The 20,796-nt window shown below is 44.5% G+C and overlaps 1 non-coding gene across 1 annotated transcript; it reads right to left on the bottom strand.

Annotated features, from left to right (window-relative positions):
* Positions 1-18,268: 18,268 nt before the first annotated feature.
* On the bottom strand, positions 18,269-18,350 carry trnas-gcu (transfer RNA serine (anticodon GCU)). Its single transcript has one exon. It is a non-coding gene; the product is annotated as a tRNA-Ser (tRNA).
* Positions 18,351-20,796: the final 2,446 nt, after the last annotated feature.

The raw sequence follows: 20,796 nt of genomic DNA, 5'->3' as shown, positions 1-20,796 counted from the left end.
TTCCCCTGCACCCTCCACCAGCACAGAACCCCTCATGTTGGTGGGTATCCGTTCGCGGTTAGATTCTGGCATACAAACTGATGAGCACATCACAGACAGGCCCGGGCAGCTGGCGGAGGCTGTGACAGCCGAGGCCACTGGGAGTTGGTGGTCTGTGGGAGGCCAGGCCCATGCTGTGCCCCAGGCTGATGACGTGCCTGTGGTGTCACCAGCAACACGGGAAATGCTGCAGCTGCAGTGAGAGGTCAGGCAACATCTGGCAGAGTTGCCGGAGGTTATGTGTACCCAAGTTCGGATGATGGAGGAGTCCATCCAGGCCTTGCATGCTGTACTGTCTCTGATGGGGGTGTGTCTGGCTTCCTTCCTTGAGAGATTGGTGACTCTGATGGAGAGCCAGATACAGCCGACCAATCAGTGGCTGCCGGAGATGTGCGCAGACCTGCACTCCATCACTTTGTCCATGAGCTCCATCCAGCGGTGACAAGGTGAGAGGGGGGACGAGGCACCTGAACTCTTCACCAGGTCCACATCCCTCTCAGGTCAGCAGGGAGGTACAAGTGTGTCTTATAAGGGGGAGGAGCAGCTGGCTGCTACATCTGGGGTCTCCTCTCAGGGTGCTCCTGGTGTGGACAGTAATTCCAAAGTCCCTCTGCCAGTGACACCAGTGATGCCAGCACCTCCATCATCCTTGATGACAGAGGGGGTCCCTGTACCTGTGCAGGAGGCGCTCAGTGTGCCAGGGCCCTCCAGGCCTCAGGCAGCCAGAGGACGGTCGCCAATGTCATCCCAAGCCATGGAGCAGCAAGGTCAGCAGCCTGTCTCCACCTCAGCTGACAGAGCAGGGGGAGCACCACGTAAGAGCACCCGGAAAAGATTTAAGAAGAGCACCTAGATTCACTGAGGGGTTCACGGGTGAATGTACATTCCAGATGGATAGGGTTGTGTTTGGTGTCACACAGAATAAAGAAATGATGTTCTCTCACTATGTCTCCTTCCTATTGTTGATGCCCTTTGGGACTTCATTTAAACCCTTCCTCCCAAGGGGCTGGAAGTGAGGGACCAAGCCCTAAGTTCACAAAGCTTCAGCCTTGCCAGTGTGCGATGTGTACCTGGGCACTGTAGTGTGGAAGGAAAGAGGTGACAACAGGGCTGCTTAAAGCTCAGGCTTTATTGCCTTGGTTCCAGAAGGTGGTAAGGCTCAAAGGAAACGTGAATGTATAAGGGTGTCTCGTGTCTCCCTTGTGTGTATCTCATGGTGGCTTTCCTGCTGTGCCTGAGGTCCTTCATCTGGCACTGCCTGAGCAGCATCCTCCTCCACATCCTCATCATCAGAGGAGCCATCACGCTCCATGATATCCTCACGAGTCAACACCTCACCCCTCTGTAATGCCAGATTGTGCAGTGCACAGCAAAACACCACGATATGCGAGACCCTCGCCGGGACATACTGAAGGGCTCCACAGGAACAATCTAAGTGCCTGAATCTCATCTTCAGGAGACCAATGGCCTCTTCGTTGGTCGCTCGGGTTGACCCGTGGCAGGTGTTGTACCTCTCCTCTGCATTCTTGTGTGGGTTCCTCACAGGCGTCAGTAATCATGTTCTCACTGGGTTGCCCTTGTCTCCAAGGATCCATCTCAGAAAGCGCATGGGGCCACGGAAAAGTTCTGGTACCTGCGACTGCCTTGGTATGCAGGCGTTGTGACTGCTTCCCGGGATTTGTGCACACACCTGTAGGATGCATTTGTGATGGTCACAGACCAGTTACACACTGAGCAAGTGGAAGCCCTTCCTGTTGAAGGCTGCTGGCTTGTCTGCGGGAGCCTTGATGGTCACATGGGTGCAGTCAATGGCATCCTACACCTGGGGGAATCCAGCGATGGCCACGAATCCTATAGCCCTTTCAGCTTGACTGTTTGGATCAATGTGCACATCGTCACCGGCCCTCCTGAACAGGAGATTGGTGACCTCCTTGATGCACTGATTCACCACAGACTGTGAGATTCCACACATATCTCCAGTGGATCCCCGCAATGATCTGCTGGTGTAGACGTTCAGTGGCACGGTGACCTTCAGTGACACTGGCATCAGGTGCCCACCAAGTCCCATCATGGCAGAGAGATCAGTGACAACCTCCGTGGAGAGGCGCAGTCTGTGGAAACACTGTCACTCGGACATCTGCAGGTCGTTGAACCTCGGCTGACGTGTTCCTCTGCCTCCTTCTCCAGCCTCCTGTTCGAGGCTGGCCCTCCTATGGGCCCCCAAGCTGCTGTGGTGTCCCTGCTGGTGCCTGCACCTCCCTCCCTCCCTCTCTAGTCCTCCTCCTCTTCAATGGGAGCCTCGAATCCAGGGTGAATGAGGGCCATGACAGGTTGCCCCTCCCTGAGTGCAAGGCCTTTACAGTAAACAACACCCAGCCACATTTACCTCACTTGTCACCCTCAATGAAGTGGCACTGCCCCAATGGCACCCTGGTGTTGTTCCCTCTGCAGAGCTGGCACATTGGCCCCCACTCCTGACAGTGTTTCCCGATGCCCTTTCCCCCTCCACCCTTGCTGCCAAGTTACGCTGCCTCACCCGATAGCTTCCCAGTGAAGCCAACACTCAGCTCCCACCTCCCAGTCACCTCCTTTAACCAGGCGAGGCTCTGAAGCCCCGTGGTTCCCGTGCACTATTATTTCAATTGAACCCAGTGAATAAAATTGCTGACAATTGGACTCATAAATACTTTAAATGCCTTCTTGCCGTGTGGATGTGCGAAGTCTGCCCTCCATGTCAGCCGCCGACAGAAAAATCCGGTCCGACGTCTTCCATACCTATTTTACACCCCCCCTCCCCCTCCCCAGCCTCCATTCCCGTCTCCAACGGTCCCTAAAAATTCTGGCCCATGTCTCTAAGACTAATGGGAGTGAAACTACATCTGCTCCTTAGACTGAACAGGGAGAGCTGCTCTCTCTGTGTTTAAAGTGAATGAATCTGATCTTTCCCTTGTCTTACTGGAACGTTCACTGTCTAGAAATGTCTGTTTGAAAATGTTTTCCTGTTATATTAATGGAGCAGAGGAGCAGATGTGAGGGACTGTTGAACAGAGAGGTTTGGAAGTGGGTGAAGGGGTGGAGTGACGGTTTGTGTGACAGGTGCAGTGAGTTGGCCATTCTCAATAGAGTGTCAGGAATGAAGGTCAGAGGAACAGACCAGGCTGGAAACACAGAAAGAGCGAGGAGAAGCTGGTGTGAAAAACAGAGATTAAACAACAGGCTTGTTCAGTTGGTTTGGATCTGGTGTTTAGAATACCCGGAATCTGGGTTCACTTCCCTTCCAACTCAAGCAATTGTACCAACATTATGTTCATAAAACCATAGAATGATACCCAAAGAAGGAGACCATTTGGTCTATTGTGTCAATGCTGTCTCTTTGGTTGTGCTATCCAATTAGTTCTGATACTCAGCTTTTTCCTGTAATCTGTACATTTTCCTTCCAGTATTTATCCCTATTGCTTTTCAAAGTTACTACTGAATCTGCTTTCAAGTCCTGATCAGACAGTGCATTCCAGATCACAACACATCACCGTATAAAAAAATCATTCCTCATTTCGCCTCTGGTTCTTTTCTCAATCACCTGATAAATACATCCTCTGGTTACTCACCCTTTTGCCACTGGAAACAATTTCTCCTTAGTTAACTTATTGAAAACCTTCTTGATGATGTCACATACTGGACTGCCAGTAAAACTGAAGCCCATGGAATAAAAGGGACAATGACAGCATGGATATGAAGTTTACAGACTGATAGGAACATAGGAGCAGGAGTAGGCCATTCAGCCCATTGAGCCGACCCCGCCATTCAATATGATGATGACTGATCGTCCACTTCAATGCCTTTTTCCCACACTATCTCCATATTCCCTATGACATTTGTATTTAGAAATCTGTCAATCTCTGCTTTAAACATCCTCAATGACTGAGCTTCCACAGCCCTCTGGGGTAGAGAATTCCAAAGATTCACAACCCTCTGAGTAAAGAAATTTCTCCTCATCTTTGTCCTAAGTGACTTTCCCCTCATGTTCAAATTGTGTCCCCTGGTTCTAGATTCCTCAACCGGAGGAAATAGCTTCATCTACCCTGTCGATCCCTTTAAATACATGGTCAGTTTCAATTTGATCACCTCTCATTCTTCGAAACTCTAGAGAATACAGGCCCAGTTTCCCCAAAATCTCTTCATAGGACAGTCCCGCCACCCCGGGAACAAGTCTGGTGAACCTTCGTTGTACTCCCTCGATGGCAATGATATTCTTCCTAAGGTAAGGGGACCAAAACTGCACACAGTATTCCAAAGTGCAGTCCAACCAAGGTTATATACAATTGAAGCAAGACTTCACTACTCCTGTACTCAAATCCTCTTGCGATAGAGTCTAACATGTCATTCGCCTTCCTAATTGCTTGTTGCACCTGCATGTTAGCTTTCAGTCACTTACTGACAAGGACACCCAGGCCCCTTTGTCCATCTACACTTTCTAATCTCTTACCATTTAAGAAATAATCCGCACATCTGTTTCTCCTACCAAAGTGGACAACCTCACATCTTTTCACATTATATTCCATGTGCCACTTTCTTGTCCACTCACTAAGTCTGTCCAAATCCCCTTGAAGCCGCTTTGCATCTTCCTCACAACACACATTCCCACCTAGTTTTGTGTCATCTGCAAACTTGGACAGCTGGGTCACAGTATGGTGGTGAACAGTTGTATTTCTGTCTGGAGGAAGGTTTACAGTGGGTTCCCCATGGTTCCTCATAACCTCAGTTATGTGCAGAGACTGGAAAAGCTGGGGTTGTTCTCCTTGGAGCAGAGCAAGTTCAGAACAACTTTGACAGAGTTAGAATCAAGGAATCAAACGGTTACAGTACAGAAGGAGACCATTCAGTCCATCATGTCCATGACAGCTCTTTGCAAGAGCAAATCAGCTAATTCCACTCCTCTGCCCTTTCATTGTAACCCTGCAAATTTTCTCTATTCAGGTGTTTATCCAATTCCCTTTTGAAAACCACGATTGAATCTTCCTCCAGCACACTCTCAGGCAGTGTATTCCAGATCCGAACCACTCACTCTGTCCCACACCCCTGGTACCATTGCAGAAAATCTCTTCTGTTCATTTCATCCCTCATAAATAATTGAAATGAAATGTTTATTAGGAAATGCACAACATAAAAAGGAGAGAGAAATAAATGCTGAGCAAAATAGAAGTTAATGTTTGGAAGGTAAAAGGAGCAAAAGATGTAACTTTTATTCTGGGTGAGTGAGAGGAATATATCACACTTTGGGGCTTTTGTAAGAGGATTTATTGATAAACCTGGGATTTGAGAGGAAGCTGGTTCATGGTTTACAGAACAAATTCAGCCCCTGGGATGGAGCCAACAGCTGCACTGTCCAAAAACAGACAGGACAGGGACACTGTCTCAGGCATGGTGAGCTCAGTCAATGAAAGCATGAATCTCTGAATCTCAAGTTTTTGGATTTGAGCCCCACGGTGGGTGTCTTTCATTTCCTTTGTAGGCTGATTTTACAGGCATTCTCCATCTCTGAATTCCTCGGCAGAGAGTTCAAGGAGTATTTGAAATGAGATTCAACAGCAGGATGAGAAAGTCTCTCCTTGATTCAGGACTCTTACCTCTCTGCAGCATCTCGCTGCTGAAGTCTGAACTTTGTCTCATTTCATTCTCAGCTCAGGGTCAGTGTGGACCAATGGGACTTCTGGCTGTCTCCCACTTCACAATCCATCAGTGCTGAGAAAGCAATGGGGAATATTCCTCACATGTTGTAATGTTTTATAAATACTTGAATGTATTTCACACCGTGTCTAACAGTGTGAATCTCCCCTGGTATATCAGCTGACCAATACTTCAATAGAACATTCACATAATGTGAGCTCTGAGATCCGTTCGGATCCCATTCCCAAGACATGGAAAGTGGGATTGGGCTGGATCGCTCTTTTTCAGCTGGCACAGACACGATTGCTAAATGGTCTCAGTCTGTGCCATAAATTTTCTCCATTTTCTTTGTTCTGTGAAGTGAGGTGTGATTGGGAGGGGCAATTCCATCAGGGTTATATTTTCTACCAAAACAATGACACAAGGGATACTTCACTTTTTTATTCATTCATTCATGCGATGTGGGCGTTGCTGGCTAGGCCAGCATTGACCGCCCATCCTTAATTGCCCTTGAAAAGGTGGTGGTGAGCTGCCTTCTTGAACCACTGCGGTCCATGTGGGGTAGGTACACCCACAGTGCTGTGAGGAAGGGAGTTCCAGGATTTTGATCCAGCGACAGTGAAGGAACGGCGATATAGTTCCAAGTCAGGATGATGTGTGGCTTGGAGGGGTATTTGCAGGTGGTGGTATCCCCTGCATTTTCTGCCTTTGCCCTTCCAGGTGGTAAAGGTCGCTGGTTTGGAAGGTGCTGTCGAAGGAGTCTTGGTGCATTGCTGCAGTGCATCTTGTAGACGGTACACACGACTGCCACTGTGCGTCGATGGTGGAGGGAGTGAATGTTTGTAGATGGGGTGCCAATCATGCGGGCTGCTTTGTCCTGGATCATGTTGAGATTCTTGGGTTGGAATTGCACCCATCCAGGCAAGTGGAGAGTATTCCATCACACTCTTGACTTGTGAATTGCAGATGGTGGACAGCCTTTGGGGAGTCAGGAGTCATGGATGAGTGAGAGGAATATATCACACTTTGGGGCTTTTGTAAGAGGATTTAATCATAAACCTGGGATTTGAGAGAAGCTGCTTCATAGTTTACAGAACAAATTCAGCCCCTGGGGTGGAGCCAACAGCTGCACTGTAATTACTCACCTCAGGATTCCAAGCCTCTGACCTGCTCTTCTAGTCACGTTATTTGTATGGCTTCCCATTGTAACCCCCATGATGTTGATAGTGGGGGATTCAGTGATTGTAATGTCATTGAATGTCAAGTGGAGATGGTTAGATTCTCTCTTGTTGGAGATGGTCATTGCCTGGCACTTGTGTGGTGCGAATGTTACTTGCCACTTATCATCCCAAGCCTGTGAGACTGAAATAGCTCAGTTGGGAGAGTGTTCGACTGAAGATCCCTGGTTCAATCTGGGGTTTTGGCAGTTCTCCTTTATTCTGCATCGCCATTTAGTTTTGACTCTCGAATTGCACAATTTACACTGAAATTATTTACCCAACTCTGAAGGTTGGATTGGAATAGAGAGATATCAAGGATGGGAGATATTTACATTGTCTGCTTTAGCTTATTCTCTATCTCCTTGTGTCCTTTCCCCCAGTTTTTGACTCTCTCGGGGCAGGGTGAACATTTGATTTGCTGCATTTGTCCCAAACTGAAGCCTTTTCCACATCTCTGGGCGGTCAGACTCACTATGTCTGTTTTTGCTGCTCGTGACCATTAACGAGAACAGGCCACGAGTTCAATGTTTATCAGCAAACGGAAGATAATTGGAAAGGATTCTGTGTTACTCCAGACCAGTGACAAAGATACAATGGATGTTATTCAAAATAATTTTCCTCTGACATTTTATGTAAACTTGTTTGCATCTAAAAGTTGGATTTTAAGTGTTACAAAAATGTGTCAGATTAATGACTGACCATGTGACAGCGCACATGGGGATCAAATCCACAGCCTTGTTGTTATCAACACTGCGTCCTAACCAACTGAACTAAGCGGCCTATAGACAGAGCCAGGTATGGGTTTGAGCCGCACGCTGGGCGGTTTGTGTTTTATTTCTCACGCTGGGTGACAGAGCGATTGCACAAACAATGGACACATCACATCCCTGAAACATTGTTCTGATATAAAACAGTGTGAAATAAGAACTGAGCATGGAAATGGAACGGAACCAGAAATCAGGACATTAATCTATTAAAGTTGATCTTGAAATTCAAACATTCACTGAACATTCCAAAAGAACGAACTTTCTTCTGAGATAAAATCCAGGAACTTGAGCTGCTGGAAAACATAACTGAGCCTGATGTGATTTAAACACACAATCTTCTGATCTAGAATCAGATGCGCTACCGTTGCGCCACAAGCTCACAGATAAAGCTAAGTCTTCCATTCCTGACAGATTTACTTCTTGTTTAGATTCAGTGATTGAAATTAATTCAATCCTCATCTGAACTCCGCTCTGGAAAGGCCTGCTGCCCGACCTGAACCCGACGGGACCCGACGACCTGTGTCGGGTTCGGGTCGTGTCGGGTCGCTCTTCCGGGCTTTCAGGTTCGGATCAGGTTGGGTCAGGTTCAGGTCAGGCTGGGTCCAGGTTAGGCTAGGTCCGGGTGTGACACACACAGTAAGTATTAAATTTTGCACTGCTGGGAAGTTGAGTTTAATAAGTGTCAAAAGTTGAAAAGCCAACCTCAGCTGGGAATATGGGACGTCAAGGAGGGAAACTCTGAGTCTGCTCAGTGAGCAAGTGAGCATCTCTATGATGTCATTGCGCTCATGCTGCAGCTTCCTGTAGATTCGGAATCGGGAGGTAGGTAAAGTGAACATTCCGGTGGTCGGGTAAGGCTCGGGTTAGTTTGGGCGTGGGAATAAATGGAGATACTCGGGCCGGGTCGGGCTCGGGTCCAATGTGGTTCTGTCAGGTTCGTGTCGGGTTTTTTTCCTGACCTGAGCAGGCCTTTGCCGCTCTGTCAGTTCAGTGCCTTATTTAAACTATTACTTGGAGTTCTGTTTTACAGGGTCTCGGCTGTTTAAGTGTTTCCCAGACCCACTACTCTGATTAATCAGACATTTTGCTGCTAACTGCTGCTGCTGCAATTGAAATGTATAAAAGAATTTCCAGTGACCTGCAACCAAAGGGCAAATACATTTCAGAAAGATAAAGCTCATTCACCAATCCACAAATGTGTCTTTCTGCTTCTATTTATAAACAACTCCTTCTCTCCACTATGAGAACTATACAATCACTACAGTTATTTGAAAGTTAGTATAAGATGTTCCAGTTCATCAATTTTAAAACTGCAGCAGGTATTTTCCAGAAAACTTCTCTGTTGGAACCTCAGTCCCATTTAGATTGAAAGTGGACAATTAATGTATTCACTTGTTCATTGTGGACAGGTGTCTGACTTGGAATAAATCTCATTAACTTTCAATGAGGTGGCAGTATTTCTGTGCTCCCATTTTACACAGTCTGTCCTGTTCATGCACCATGTTTTTATTCTCCTCTCCCATTCGCCACAGGATACAGATGACAAGCATCATCAATCTAGCTGTTGAAAAGCATTGGAAGAATCTGGTCACACAGGTATTGAAACATTCATTATCTGCCATTTTACAAGTTGGTTGCTTTAAACACAATACAATGTGCAATCATCTTGAAAAGAGATTCTCTTCAATATCCAATACAAATTGAATTACAAACCTGACAGACAAACACAGGAGAACAAGTGACTAGTGAACACAAACCTCATGGTGCTCATTTTCAGATTTATTGCAGTCATCTTACAAAACAAGTGAAAGAATATTCCTGTGAAATGATTTGGAACGTAGGTGTGACTTTTGTTGGTGCCTTTCTTTGCTCTGTTGGTGAAACTTTCTTGCACCTGACTCCTGTTCATGTCTCTGTTTCCTCTATTGAATGAGGAAGGAGATATTTGATCAGAAATCAACTGGATTGTGTACCTTTGAGAGGGGATTTCTGCACCATCAGGGCTGGAAACAGGAGTGAGTGAAAGACACTGTGTGGAGTTTGATTTTGTACAGAGGGAGAGCAAATCTAACAGGGCTGTGAGATATTGGCCTGGATTTTACAGCCCCATTGGCGGCGAACACTGAGACTTTCACTGCTATTGAGGGTCTGAACAGCACTGCAACTGCCGGTACATGCACACACTAACACCAGCATCTGGAAGTTGTGGTGGTGCGAAATGTGCTCAGAAGGAGCCTCTGATCATAATCGCACCAGCCCACTCTTTAAAGTGACAGGGACCTGTAGTTCAGCAATTTGGGCTCATTGCCCACAATGTATCCTGATTTTTACCTTGGTTGGATTGGAGCCGGTACCAACTGGCTCAGGGCTGCTCGGGAAGGACTTTTCTGTTGACACAACAGCTCCACTATTCCAGGAAGACACCGGCAGCAGCAGGGGTCAACTTTCAGAGGGAGTTCAGACATTTTAAATGTTGTATTTTGTTTCTTAGTTGTATGTAACTTTTTAGCATAGCCTTATCAGAGTTCTTAAATTTATATCTGACTTTTTATTAACAAGATTGAAGTGCTTTTAAAAGATCTCTAAATGTATATGAGTTTTCATCAAAGATTTACCTGGCTTCTTTGTAAAGACTCGAGTAAGATTGAAGTGACTTTTAAAAACTACATCTTATCCTTTAAAATCCCGCTTCCATGTAGATGACATTGGAAGATGGCTTCAGAATAACTTCGACTATCTTTCTAACAGGTACTGCAACAGCTTAAGTCCTACTTTCTGCAAAAGCTGGTGAATTACGAAGAAACAATGGATTGAACATTTTATAAACTGTTGATGCAGATGGGATTCAAACTCATACATGTAAAACAGAAGGAATTCATAATCCATCATCTTAACCTCTCAAACACCTCATCACCCAGCTTTGTGCAAGTAACCCATCACATGTCTTTTTTGCCTCTATGGAAATTTGGGCAGGACGGTCACCTTCAGCTCAGATCCTGACTGTGCAGCCAGATGTGCAATGATGGAAATGTAGCTTCTGTAAGTAAATGGAATTTCCATCACATCAGGTGATGGCCTGTTGGAAATGAAACGGTGTGAAACATTTCCAGACCATGTCCAACACGTTTCAACTCAGTGTGAAAACCCACCACTGAAAGACTGGAACATACAATCAATTCATCACATCATGATTAACATCACTCAGACACCTGAACCATTAGGTCACTGACGAAGTCATGATAACTTCTAATTTCTCATGAAATGACAACTGAACTAACTGACTGGAAGAATTGCTTTAACTCCACGTGATCAGAGAGGCACAGCCTCAGACCGACTTGGGAGATGAATATTGATTGAATAATTTCAGTGTGAGGAATGTACCAGCATCATAAACCAGGGGAACGTGCTGACTGAGCTGTGTCTTCATCTCTTCTGGGCAGTCGGACAGTTCACCCTTCATTCTGCTCTGATTCACTTTCCCAAAGTGGATCTACAGATTCTCAAATCTGGAGACTGGGTTTTCTTATTTTGTTCCTTTTGATTTTTCTTGCTCCTGAATGATAATATATTCTAAACCTCGGATCAACCCACCCCTTTGCGTCGTGTTATAGTCTTGGTTAAAAGAGACACAAAACGACACAAACACTCTGAAACAGACAACACGGTCACACTTTCCTTCAGTGAGATTAATGTTGAGCTGTTTTCCAGGTTAAATGCAACTGCAAACACATTGCTCTCAAAGAAATTGTAGCGGATTGAGTTGCCATTGAAATATTAGCACTGAACATCTGTACGAGCAGGAACAGCCATTTCAAACTCACATCCTTCACAAAGGCAACCACTGAGCTGTTCTCTTTTGTGAATAAAATTCATAAGAAAAGTTAAAGTTCACAAGAAAACATATGTGAACGATTGATAGCTAAACTTTTGAAGCAAGGATATGAATCCAAGATTTTCTGATAATTAGACAAACACTCGAACCAATTAAGCTACTGAGCCAGATCACAAATACTGTGACAACTAAGGGCAGAGGAGGGCACTCTTTATTCTCATCCCACTTCTCCACAGGTCACAACATCTATTTTAACTTTTCCCACTTACTGATACAGTCAGTCATGTACTCTATTTTTCCCAGAATAGAAGACACTGACCAGGTTTCTTTAATGAACAACAAATTTATCCATTTATTGTCGAATAAGTTTTAACGAGTCATGAAGTAAAGCATAAACACACAGGTGGACATTTTAAAAGTTCCTTTTTCACCTTGAACAACTTTTAAAGTCCTTTTTTTTGTCTTCGAGCCACACGCACACGCACACACACACACACACACACACACACACACACACACACACACACATACACACACACACACACACACACACACACACACACACACACACACACACCGGATAGCTGAAAAAATAAAAGGGATTTTTTTTTTAATTCAGCACTCTGTTGCAGACAAAAACAACCTCTTGGGCTGTTTATTTGCTCATTTTTGAAGAAATCATCAGATGAGATATGTTGCTCCAAAACTGGAATACAGTCTAACTTCCGAATATACGTAGACAGGTCACTAGGGTATTTTCGAACAGTTCTTTTCAGAAGGCATTGAGAATTAATTTTAGCAGGCCTTCTTCAAAGACATGCGACAAGATGAATTAACTCAATGGACTTCTCAGGGTCTTTTAAAGATTTTCTGGAAAACAAACTGGGTTGTGGTCTTCTCTCCTTCCTTGACGATTCTTCAGGCTAACTTTATCAGCTGCTCACTCCAGCAGGTAAAACACACTGACTGGTACAACCAAAGGTTGTGAGTTTTCTGCTGTCTTCGGTTTGCGCTGCTGCTGCCAAGGTTGTCCATTCAAGGGGCTTGACTGACTTCACTAACCACATTTCTCCCGGTTACCAGGGTTTCTGTTCTATATTTAACTTAAATCATGTGACAACCAGTAAACATAGTTGCCAAATTGGTCCTTTTGGTGCCCTCTTGAAAAAGAACTGGTCCTACATTTATTCAGTTTGATTATGACTTCTTCAAAAAATATTTTAACAAAAGAAACAGAATCCCTTCCATAACATCATGTACTTTCCCTGAGCTGCAGGTTATCGCAAGTCTCTCTGGCTGTGTTTATTTTAGCTGATTTTGTACTCAGGTTCTTTCTGAATCCATGTGTTTGCAGATCTTTGTGAGTGAGAGATGTGGTAATATGTTTAAAAGATTTCCCTGTAAATTATTCGTATCTCCATCTTTCCCCGAACTTTGTACAAACACATTAATATGGGAATCACACACATCAGGCCGTCAAACCTGTCTGCTAAACATTGAAAGGTGACAGTGTTTATTGTGACAGGGTTCCATTTCTGAAGACATATCTTGATGATTCACACATGTAAAAATTTGTATATTGTGTTCATGACATAATGACAGAAATAAACATTTCCTTGCACTTGCCATGCTTGGTGAACATTTTCTCTGCTGATGCCCCCTGAATATATTAGAGAACATGGTGACGAGGTTGAGATAAAAGCCTGTAAATATAGGCAGCAAACAGCAGCAGGGACTGCAGTGAACAAGATTTACGTGACATATTTGTGCTTATATTGGTGGGTGAAATAAGATACTAAACACACAAAATCCTACATTTGAGCTCGCGGAAAAGATTGCTCTGTCTATGGAGATAGCATCAAAGAATGCTCAGGAATTTTGTCCAATGCCAGTGATAGTAACACACTTCAGGGGAACTTAAAAAAAATGGTAAAATGGGCTTTCACATAACAGTGTGAAGTGATACAATTTGGAAGGAAGAATGCCATATAAATGAAACGTTACAATTCTAAACTGGGTGCAGGAGCAGAGAGACAATGTACACCAATGTAACAAGGATTGAAAAGGTAGCTAAGAGCAAACAGGACACTTGGCTTTACTAATAGAGGCATAGAGTAAAAACATATAAGTTATGCTAAACCTCTTTAAAATACTGGGAATGAATGGCCTCCACCTGTACCTCCACAGAAAGCTTCCATTCCAGGTTTACACACACTCGTCAGGATCACTCTCCACAGATTCTGCCCTCCAGGCTTGGACACCCACTTCAGGATCACTCTCCACAGATCCCGCCATTCCAGGTTCGGACACCTACTTCAGGATCACTTTCCATACATCCCAGCACTATGGGCTCGGAGACCCTCTTCAGAGATCCTAAATCTCCAGACACGGACATCCTTTGAGGACCACTCACCACAGATTCTTCCCTCCAGGCTCAGACACCCTCTTCAGAATCACTCTCCATACATCCCGCCACTCCACGCACGGATATCTCCCTCAGGATCAGATCAAAGAATGTTGCTTGTCACATATCAGCTCAAGCCTGAATGTTGTTCAGGTCTTGCTGCTTGCAGGCACAGACTGCTTCAGTATCTGAGGAGTTGTGAATCATCAGCGATCATTCCCACTTCTGACTTATGTTGAAGAGAAAGCCGTCAATGAAACAGCTGAGGATGGTTGGGCCTAGGGCACTGCCCTGAGAAACTAGGTATCCAGTCATGAATGGTGGTGGACAATTAAATAACGAACCAGATGAGGAGGGTCTAAAAACATCCCTATGCTCAATTTTGGTGGAGCCGAGCACGTCAGTGCAAAAGATGAAGCTGGAGCATTTGAAACCATCTTCAGTCAGAAATTGCTCAGTGGATGATTCATCTCGGCCTCTTGAGGTCCCCAGCATCACAGCTTCCAGTTTTCAGCCAATTTGCTTCACTCCCCATAATGGCAAGAAACAGCTGAAGGCACTCGATACAGCAAAGACTCTGGGCCCTAACAACATTCCGGCTCCAGTGTAATTCTGAGTTATTTTTGCCTTCAGTCTGGTTCAGTGAATATTCTGAGTCGGATGTGTAGGTAAAATCAATTACTTTATTTGCGCATTTAGCCGGCTGACTTACTCTAATGCAACGACACTGACTCCACCCAGAGTCTGTCTGGTCCACTAGAGTAAGTGAAGTTTTTTGATACGGGTACTACTGTTTATGCATAAAGATTCATGCTACACCCCCTTGTTTAACCAATCAGTGCGATACAATTCGACTTCACCCACGTGGTGACATGCAGTACATCTGTTACTGAGGTTACAATACACTCCATTGTCAATACATACTTGTTACTAATAAAATATTGTTTTGTACCAGCAAGATAAAACAAAGCAGACAAGCAAGCTAATTAGCAAGAGCATAGGAATCATTTATAATCATTCGAGTCTCCCTCCCTACATGGATCATGAGTCTGTCTCTACCTTGTGACAAGTAATTGCGGCGCATCCTGCTATCTCTATTCGGTGTACATTCCTGAGTGTTTCGTGCAGTCTGCAGCTACATCAAGTAGCGGCAGTTCACGAAGATAAGAGGGGCCTAGCACTCCTTATCACTCACACAGGGATGGACATCATTTGATTCACAGGAGTCCATTTGTTCCAAACCACAGGGAGTCACACAATCAGGCCATAAAGAACAGATGTCTTTGCAATTACCAGTGTCGGCTAGTCTTTACAGTCTCACACGCTCTGCCTTTACTTTTAACTATTTCATTGTGGTTTCTGCCACTTAAAATCAAAGCTCAGCAAAGCTACTATTCCTAACTTGGCTATATTTCCCATGAAGCATAGTGCCATGCCTTTCTGCTCACTTCCACACTCGTACTGAAGACTTGTGCTCCAGAACTAGCTGCGCTCTCAGCCAAGCTGTTCCAGTAGAGCTGCAACACAGGCATCTACTTGACAATGTGGAAAATTACCCAAGTGTGCCCTCTCCATAAAAAAAATGCAGGACAAATCCAATCTGACCAATTGCCGCCCCATCAGTCTAATGTCAATCATCAACAAAGTGATGGAAGATGTCATCAACAGTGCTATCAAGCACCACACACTTAGCAATAATCTGATCATCGATGCTCAATTTAGGTTCTGCCAGGGTCTCTCAGCTCCAGGAAATAATTTGGCAGATAGAGTAGAATGTGGGAAAATGTGAGGTTATCCACTTTGGTAGGAAGAATAGAAAAGGAAAATATTATTTAAATTGTGAGAGATTACAGAATGCTGCGGTGCAGAAGGATCTGGGTGTGCTCGTACATGAATCACAAAAAGTTACCATGCAGGTACAGCAAATAATTAGGAAGGCAAATGGAATGTTACCCTTTATTGCAAGGGGGATGGAGTATAAAAGTAGAGAAGTATTGCGACAAATGTACATGGTGCTGGTGAAACCACACCGAGCGTACTGTGTACAGTTTTGGTCTCCTTATTTAAGGAGGGATATACTTGCATTGGAGGCAGTTCAGAGAAGGTTCATTGGATTAATTCCTGTGATGAAGGTGTTGTCTCATGAGGAAAGTTGAGCAGGTTGGACCGATACTCATTGGAGTTGAGAAAAATGAAAGGAGAACGTATTGAGACATATAAGATTCTGAGGGAGCTTGACAGGGTAGATGCTGAGAGGATGTTTTCTCTCGTGGTGGAATCTAGAACTCGGGGACACAGTTTCAGATTTAGGGGTTTTTCATTTAAGAAGGCATTTCTTCTCTCAGAGGGTCATTAATCTTTGGAATTCTTTACCGCAGAGAGCAGTGGAGGCTGGGTCATTGAATGGCTTCAAGATTTTTATCTACAAGAGAGCCAAGGGTTATGTGGGCAGGCAAGAAAGTGGGGTTGAGGTCATGATCAGGTCAGCCATGATCCTATTGAATGGCGGAGCAAGCTCGAGGGGCCAAATGGCCTACTCCTGCTCCTAGTTCTTCTGATCTTATGTTCGTATGACCTCATTGCAGCTTGGTCCAAACAGAGATGAAAGACTGGAATTCCAGAGGAGAGGTGAGAGTGATTGCCCTTGAGTGAGTGTGGCATCAAGGATCCCCAGCAAAATTGAAGTCAATGGGAATCAGGGGGAAAACTCTCCACTTGTTGAAGTCATACCTCGCACAAAACAAGATGTTGTGGTTAGTGGAGGCCAATCATCTCAGCCCAGGACATTGCCTCAGGAGTTTCTCAGGGTAGTGTCGCAGACCCAAACATCCCAGCTGTTTCATTGACGACTTTCTCTTCAACATCAGTCAGAAGTGGGAATGTTAGATGATGACTCACAACTCTTCAGATACTGAAGCAGTCTGTGCCTGCAAGCAGCAAGACCTGAACAACATTCAGGCTTGAGCTGATAAGTGACAAGCAAACTTCTGGCCACACAAGTGCCAAGCAGTGAACATCTCCAATGAGAGAGAGAAAAAATCTACCTTTTGATATTCAGAAGCATTATCATCGTTAAATCCCCCACCATCAACATCTTGACCAGAAACGTAACTGGACCAGTCACATCAATGCTGTGGCTATAAGCGCAGGTCAGAGATTACGAATTCTGCAGCAAGTATCTCACCTCCTGACACCCCAAATCCTGTCCACCATCTACAAGGCACAAGTCAGGAGTGGGATGGAATACATCCCACTCAACAACATTCAAGAAGCTCAACACCATCCAGGACAAAGCAGCACACTTGATCGGCACCTAACCCGCCACCTTAAACATTCAATCCCTCCACAACCAGTAAACAGCGGCTGCAGTGTGTACCATCTCCATATGCACTGCAGCAACTCGCCAAGTATCCTTCAACAGCACCTTCCAAACTCGTGACCACTATCACCTCTAAGGACAAGGGCAGCAGATGCATGGGAACTCACTACCTGCAGGTACCCCTCCAAGTCACTCACCATCCTGACTTGGAACGATATCGCCATTTCTTCACTGTTGTTGGGTCACAATCCTGGAACTCCCTCCCCAATAGCACTGTGGGTGTTCCTGCACCATATGGACTGCATCAGTTCAAGAAGGCAGCTCTCCACCACCTTCTCAACGGCAATAGGAATGGGTAATAAATGCTCGCCTTATCAGCGATACTCACACCCAAGAATGAATAAAAACCAAATCACTCTCCACAGATTCCCCACAATCTGGGCTTGGACATTTACTTCAGGAGCACAGAGCTTTATATCACTGCAACATGAGTTCCAATCTTCATATTCTGTTCACTTTTCACATTATTTTCGACCAGTCCACGAACTTTTATTAATTCAGTATTCGGGTCTCTGCTCCTCCGCCGTTTCTAACATCTCACCTCTTCCAAAAAAACGCTCTGATCTATCGTAGGTAGTAGATGACCCCTCATTTTAAACTCCATCTGCCAAAGCATTGCTCACTCAATTAATCTATCAAGAAGATTTGAAAATAAATTTCTTGCCAAAGGATAATTTTCTGCATCTGCTCCCTCGCCATTTGCTTTTCCCATTTGTCTTTCACTTGGTGCAAAGCCAGAGAAAGTAAAGATGAAAGGAAGGAGGGGAAGAAAAATCCTGCTCCGTTTCGTGATCCCTATTTGATCTTCATTCCAGTGCAGTTTGGGTGAGAAATTCCAAATGTCTGTCTCAATTTTATTAAAGTATAACCAATTCTGGAATCACTATCTGGACACAGACAAAAACGGGTTTTGAGGCTGACTTTGCACATAAACTCCCCCAACATAAACAGTTCATAAACAAGCGACAAGGATGGGATTCGAACCCACGCATGCAGAGCACAATGGATTAGCAGTCCATCGCCTTAACCTCTCGGCCACTTTGTCAGTTGCATAAGCATGGCAGTCACCTTCAGCACAGCTTCTAGCTGTGCAGCGAGCTGTGTCATGATGGAAATATATCTTCTGCAAGGAAATGAAGTTGGGAATGGAGCGGTGTGAAACATTTTCAGACCATGTCCAACACATTTCTACTCAGTGTGAAAACCCACCACGGAAAGACTGGAACATACAATCATTTCATCACATCATGATTAACATCACTCAGACACCGGAACCATGAGGTCACTGACGAAGTCATGATGACCGAATTTCTCATGAAATGACAACTGAACTAACTGACTGGAAGAATTGCTTTAACTCCACATGATCAGAGAGACACAGCCTCAGACCAACTTGTCGGGTGGTGTAAACAGATATCACTGCTTCTGATCTTCACCAGAACAGAGAGTGAGATGTGACATTGATCATCAAACAGACTGTGAGAGAATACAACAGAATAAAACACATGGAGAGACACTGTGGAATAACAAATAGATTTGATTGGAATGTTGAAATTTTGATTGGAATGGATAAAACACCAGAAACAGCAGATTAAATTGGGATTCTCATCATTATATTGATCTGGGACAGAAAAGAGAAACTGATGGAAAGAAGAGAAGAAGGAAGAAAAGAAAGGATGGAACTGTTCCATTTTTTCAGTTTTTTCACTCACCCATCAAAGCTGATAAAAAAAGTTGCAAATAACAGAGAATTTCACCAAAAAGGGAGATTAAATGTTGCTGAAACCTTGGATCGAAGGATGCCCCAATAGATCACCTGTTTAACTGTCTCCTCACTGGGGGATTTCAATCAGTGAGCAATATTATTCTCTACTTTTTTTGTTAATTGGTCCCAGAACTGTCACTTGGAATTAATATCAGTGTTCCGACTCCTGAATAATAAAATTGTGAGTTTCTCGATATTTTCTGGACACATTTCCTGCTGAAAGAACTAAGAACTCTTTTCTAATTTACACAAAACAAAATACACACTCATCAAGCCTGCTAAGCTAGCATCCTTGGTGCTGCTCTCTCTTCTCCCAAACTTCATCTCATGTGACTGTTACATTATCACTCTGACAGTGGGAGGGGTTGATCCCACCATCTTCAACATTAACCCTTTACATCCTTATACCACACTGTCTGTCCAAAAAAAATGGGTGGAGGGAACTTCCTTCATTTATCAAAGCGCCAACAGCAGCACAGTGGCGCAGTGGTTAGCACCACAGCCTCACAGCTCCAGTGACCAGGATTCAGTTCTGGGTACTGCCTGTGTGGGGTTTGCAAGTTTTCCCTATGTCTGTGTGGGTTTCCGCCGGGTGCTCTGGTTTCCTCCCACCTCCAAAAGACTTGCAGGTTGATAGGTAAATTGGCCATTGTAAATTGTCCAAAATGTAGGTACGTGGTTGGAGAATGGTGGGGATGTGGTAGAGAATATGGGATTAATGTAGGATTAGTATAAATGGGTGGTTGCTGGTTGGCACAGACTCGGTTGGCCGAAGGGCCTGTTTCAGTGCTGTATCTCTAAATAAGAAAAGTAAAATAAAAGCTACCAGTCGTAAATCAACTCAAACCCATTAGAGAGATAGAGGGAGACTGTCAGAGAACTTCCTGCATCCAGTCCTGACCCTGTCACACTCAGCAGCTTCTCACCCAGACCCCACTCTCATCAAAACTGAACATTGTTACCGAGACCCTTCAAATACTGTTTATAAAAGGTAGAAAAATTCAAACTTCATCACAGCTAGATTGAATAGAACAAAGTTTAACATCTTCTCGTCGTCACTCGGTAACCACACGAGACAGTCCTTAAATCAGTAGCATAAATTATCAGCTGTAAGAATGTTTGTCATTGGGTTGAATCATTTCTGTGTGATGAATGTTCCAGCATCATAAACCAGGGGAACGTGTTGACTGAGCTGTGTCTTCACCTCTTCTGGACAGTTCACCCTTCATTCTGCTCTGATTCACTTTCCCAAAGCGGATCTACAGATTCTCAAATCTGGAGACTGGGTTTTCTTATTTTGTTCCTTTTGATTTTTCTTGCTCCTGAATGATAATATATTCCAACCTCGGATCAAACTTGCCCTGTCTCCCAGTCTCGGTTAAAAGCGGCAAATAACGGCAACAACATTCTGAAACAAACAACACGGTCACATTCTGCTTCAGTGAGATTAATGCTGAGGCAGTTTCCGTGTCGAATGCGATTGTGAACAAATTTCTCTCAAGGAAATTGTGAGTGATCAAGTATTTGCACTGAATTTCTGTGCAAGAAGGGACAGTTTCAAACAGCCATTCCCAAATCACTTCCTTCACAAAGACAAAGACTGTGCTGTCTTAACGTGTGACTCAACTTCACAAACAAATTTGAACTCGAAGTTCAGGAGAAGACAGAGATGTGAATGATTGACAGTGTAATCTTTAAATCATAATTTTCCGTTTCTTCGTTGAAG

Source organism: Heterodontus francisci, unplaced genomic scaffold (assembly GCF_036365525.1).
Source record: "Heterodontus francisci isolate sHetFra1 unplaced genomic scaffold, sHetFra1.hap1 HAP1_SCAFFOLD_43, whole genome shotgun sequence".
Taxonomy (NCBI): domain Eukaryota; kingdom Metazoa; phylum Chordata; class Chondrichthyes; order Heterodontiformes; family Heterodontidae; genus Heterodontus; species Heterodontus francisci.
This window is presented reverse-complemented; position numbering and strand designations above follow the sequence as displayed.